Source organism: Triticum dicoccoides, chromosome 4B (genome assembly GCF_002162155.2).
Source record: "Triticum dicoccoides isolate Atlit2015 ecotype Zavitan chromosome 4B, WEW_v2.0, whole genome shotgun sequence".
NCBI lineage: Eukaryota > Viridiplantae > Streptophyta > Magnoliopsida > Poales > Poaceae > Triticum > Triticum dicoccoides.
In genome coordinates this window covers 100189736-100194940 of record NC_041387.1, presented here as the reverse complement: position 1 = coordinate 100194940, position 5205 = coordinate 100189736, and positions in this window count along the sequence as shown.

The window sequence follows — 5205 nt, the reverse complement described above, 5'->3', positions numbered from 1 at the left end:
TTGGGTGCGCCCGCGCCCAGCGCCCACGCCCGTTCGAGCGAGCGCCCGCACCCGCGCCCGGTCGGCCCCCTTGGCCACTGCCGGGTGGGGCCCGATACCCTCTGGGCCACAGACACATGGGGCCCGCCCCCAAACGCTTAAAAAAATATATAAAAAAAATAAAAAAATAAAATAAATAAATAAAAAGATAATTAAAAATAGTAAATATGATTAATAAAAATAAAAATGATTTATTAAAATTAATTATTAATTAATTAATTGATTAAGTAATTAATTAAGTTAATTAATCCTGATTAGATTAACATAATCACTAATTAATTTAACTAATCTATAATTAAACTAAACAGAGAATGACAGGTGGGTCCCACTGGACCCACATGTCAGGTTGACCAAGTCAACTCTGTTGACTGCTGATGTCAGCATGACATCATGCTGATGTCATTAATCTATTTTCTGAATTAATTAAATAATTAAATAAATTCCAGAAATTAATAAAATCTTTAGAAAATCATATCTTTTAATCCGTAACTCGGATTAAAATATTTTCAACATGAAAGTTGCTCAGAACGACGAGACGATTCCGGATACGCAGCCCGTTCGTCCACCACGCGTCCCTAGCATAGAGAACCTGCAACATTTCACCTCCGGTTCATCTGTCCGAAAACACGAAACACTGGGGGTACTTTCCCGGATGTTTCCCCCCATCACCGGTATCACCTCGTACCGCGTTAGAACACGTCTAGCTCTGCTTGTTGACCTGTTATGCACTTGCTTGCTATGTATTTACTGTTTCTTCCCCCTCTTCTCTCCGGTAGCCCCCGTGACGATGCTGATGCCCCTGTGGACGACTACGTCACCGACGACCCCTCTCTCTTGCCAGAGCAACCAGGCAAGCCCCCCCCTTGATCACCAGATATCGCCTATTCTCCTCTATACTGCTTGCATTAGAGTAGTGTAGCCTGCTACTGCTTTCCGTTGATCCTATTCTGATGCATAGCCTGACATTGTTGCTACATCTGTTGATACCTTACCTGCAATCCTAAATGCTTAGTATAGGATGCTAGTTTATCATCATTGGCCCTACATTCTTGTCAGTCTGCCTTGCTATACTATCGGGCCGTGATCACTTGGGAGGTGATCACGGGTATATACTATACATACATACATACTATACAGATGGTGACTAAAGTCGGGTCCGCTCGAGGAGTACCCGCGAGTGATTCACGGATTGGGGGTTGAAAGGACCTTTGTCCCGACGGCCCTCTGTGTGGATCTTTGTGGCGGAGCGACAGGGCAGGTTGAGACCACCTAGGAGACAGGTGGGCCTGGCCCTGTTCGGCGTTCGCGGATACTTAACACGCTTAACGAGATCTTGGTATTTGATCTGAGTTAGCTACGAGCCTATACGCACTAACCATCTACGCGGGAGTAGTTATGGGTATCCCGACGTCGTGGTATCAGCCGAAGCACTTCAGACGTCAGCGACGGAGCGGCGCGCGCCGAATTGGACTGGAACGCCACTAGGCTAGGTCTGCTTTCGGCCGCCCACGCAACGTGCAGGTGTGCTCAGGGCGATGGGCCCAGACCCCTGCGCGCTTAGGTTTAGACCGGCGTGCTGGCCTCTCTGTTTTGCCTAGGTGGGGCTGCGACGTGTTGATCTTCCGCGGCCGGGCATGACCCAGGAAAGTGTGTCCGGCCAAATGGGATCGAGCGTGTTGGGTAAGTTGGTGCACCCCTGCAGGGAAGTTAATCTATTCGAATAGCCGTGATCTTCGGTAACAGGACGACTTGGAGTTGTACCTTGACCTTATGACAACTAGAACCGGATACTTAATAAAACACACCCTTCCAAGTTCCACAGACAACCCGGTGATCGCTTTTCTACAGGGCGATGAGAGGAGGATCGCCGGGTAGGGTTATGCTATGCGATGCTACTTGGAGATGCTGCTTGGAGATGCTACTTGAAGATGCTACTTGGAGGACTTCAATCTACTCTCTCCTACATGCTGCAAGATGGAGGCTGCCAGAAGCGTAGTCTTCGACAGGATTAGCTATCCCCCTTTTATTCTGGCATTCTGCAGTTCAGTCCACCGATATGGCCCTTTACACATATACCCATGCATATGTAGTGTAGCTCCTTGCTTGCGAGTACTTTGGATGAGTACTCACGGTTGCTTTCTCCCCCTTTTTTCCCCTTTCCTTTCTTTCTGGTCGACGCAACCAGATGCTGGAGTCCAGGAGTCAGACGCCACCGTCGACGACGACCCCTACTATGCTGGAGGTGCCTACTACTACGTGCAGCCCGCTGACGACGTCTAGGAGTAGTTAGGAGGATCCCAGGCAGGAGGTCTGCGCCTCTTTCGATCTGTATCCCAGTTTGTGCTAGCCTTCTTAAGGCAAACTTGTTTAACTTATGTCTGTACTCAGATATTGTTGCTTCCGCTGACTCGTCTATGATCGAGCACTTGTATTCGAGCCCTCGAGGCCCCTGGCTTGTATTATGATGCTTGTATGACTTATTTACGTTTTAGAGTTGTGTTGTGATATCTTCCCGTGAGTCCCTGATCTTGATCGTACACATTTGCGTGCATGATTAGTGTACGATTGAATCGGGGGCGTCACAAGTTGGTATCAGAGCCGACTGCCTATAGGAATCCCCCTTCCACACTTCTTGGCCGAAGTCGAGTCTAGACATTGCAAAAACTTTTACTAACTTGGTTGTGTGCCTTACGGGCCCACGTCGCCATCGGGTGGTATTAGGATCTTTTATTCCTCGTCTATACTCTGGGACTCTGATCTCTCTACTATTCGTGTTAAATGAATTTGCTAACTCTAAGATTAGGATCTCGTGATCGCATCCACCCGAAGAGCCCCTTATTGCAGAGGATCGCCTGCTACATCAGAAGATTCCGAAGATACTCTCTGATGTTCTCTCGAGACTTGTGCCCATCACTTTGGCTATTCCTGACCACCGATAAATCCGTATGGATAACTACTTACACTTGCCATTCTTATGATCATCCCCCATTGATCTTGTTATTGCAAGATAACCCGGGAATACTTTATGCCTACTGCCTTGCAGTTTCTCGCCACCTGAATACCCCTACGGATAATTCTCGCACTTATCGAGTATCCGCTCATTCCCCAGTTGTTCAGGTGTTTCACAAAAGTCTTTGAAATAATATTCGATCTTCCGAAAATCCTTTGGGGCCTTTGGCTCTTGAAATTCTTGCTTGCTTGCATTATGGATAATCTCATAAGTCTCGTAGTCATATTGACATTCCTTGTCATTACCATTTTGAGTCTGTTGACTCAATATGTTTGCGAACACACGCAATCATCATTGATCCTTATAAATTACTTTTCCGGCTGAGCTGCCATTCTTTTTACTGGAATTGGTTCTCGACCAACCCAATTGTCTTTGATTGTACCTTACGGCTATTCAACTTATCCACCCCTAATCAGAGCATTGCTTCTGATCCCTTGATTTGGAAATCATAATTCCTTTGCATTTGACAATTGAGTTAGTCAGTTGTTTCTATAATCTGCTTCCTCTAGTTGAGTACCGATGCTCACGTCAAATCCCTTGTGGACCACCAGATCCTTTGTTGGATTTTATCTGACAAAGCCCTTCATATTCAATAAACTTGTGAGCCTTTTCTCGGATACATAATGCCTTTGGTAAATTGTATCGTCTGCTTTCTCAACCATGCTCTGCCTTCGAGCTTGAGTTAATTACTTCTAAAAGATTCTGGTATAGGATTCTAAGATGCCCCGATGGGTTGAACCTATGCCTTCCTTAATATGTGTGAACTCGAAAGTTTTCACGAGTCATACTCTTCTGGTGCTTCACCAGACAAAATTTCAACACTGCAACTTCATCGAACGTGAGAAGTGAATGAAAGGTTATGCATTGGAGAAGTGGGAGTCGACCTTGAACTTTGTGTTCATGCCCATGGACGCGATGTATATCCTATCATGGAAGCTTCTTGTAACAATAACTATTTCCTTGATAACTAACATATGGTATCTGTGAATTGATCCCTTGCAACCGTGGTTCCGACAATGATTGTTCTTCCTTGATCTCATTTCTCGGACAAGTTAAAACAATTGTCTCCTATGGATCAATACACCAGTCCAACCTTTACTTTGATCTTGTGTCGAGTATTACCCCCCTGGTATCTCGAGATTATCATGGAACTGCATAACTCCTTATGAGTTCTTCATCAAGTGCTACCTTCCCACCGATTCCAATTTTTCACGGGCTCTGAGTTAATAAACACTCAAAGACACCAATAACGGAATCGAGTCCGCACTACGGTTCAACTACTCTTCAGTAAGCTTCTATAAGTACGAGTTTGTACCCGATCACGCCATTCCTAGCCTGTTTGGCTATATCATTGTCGTGATGATTTTAACTGTGCTACCCGGTCCTTCTTCTCGGAGCACAATTTTCGACGATGAACTAACCTTACGTCGATCCTCATCGTCATACCATTTCGCCTTGAACAACAAGCTTGGTTTCGAGTTGTGTCGTACCCTTGGTTCCAATAACCTTTCACTTCATCATTACTTTGACTTGATGTCGTCGCCGATCGATTACATCTTCATGAACTCTCGCGACAAAGGTGTCGAGATCATCAACATTCTGAGCTCATCCAAGATATCAATTGAATTCATGATGAGAAACACCATCCTTGCCCTCGATGAGTTGTGTTATCATCGGCCACTTATTGCCTTCCCTCCAACACAAACTTGTTCGTGTTTTGTGTAAACCTTGAGATCCCTGCTACCCAGCAGTTGATCTTCCTTACCTCGGAAGTATTACCATCTCTTTTTGTCAAGAATGTGGTGAGAATTTCACCACCTCTTAAGAATTCTTGATATCATAATACTTCTTGCCATCTTCGTGCATTCCTTGGTCCCCGTATTGTTTTCAACCGGAATACCGACAATTGAGCTATGACGTGTGAATTCAAAACTTCTAGCAACCCTATTGCTTTGAAGTGAATGGGCGATAGTTCAATCTAAGTCTTTCGATAATTGAATCACCATTCTAACATTGACCGTGCAACCCAACCCATATTTCGGGTGCACCGTTCAACCAATGTTTAATTATGTATGTTTTCCTTGAGCATATCCCATTATATCATTTGATCTAACAAATGTCATCTTCTTGTTCACATTATCGTGGAAATCCATCCG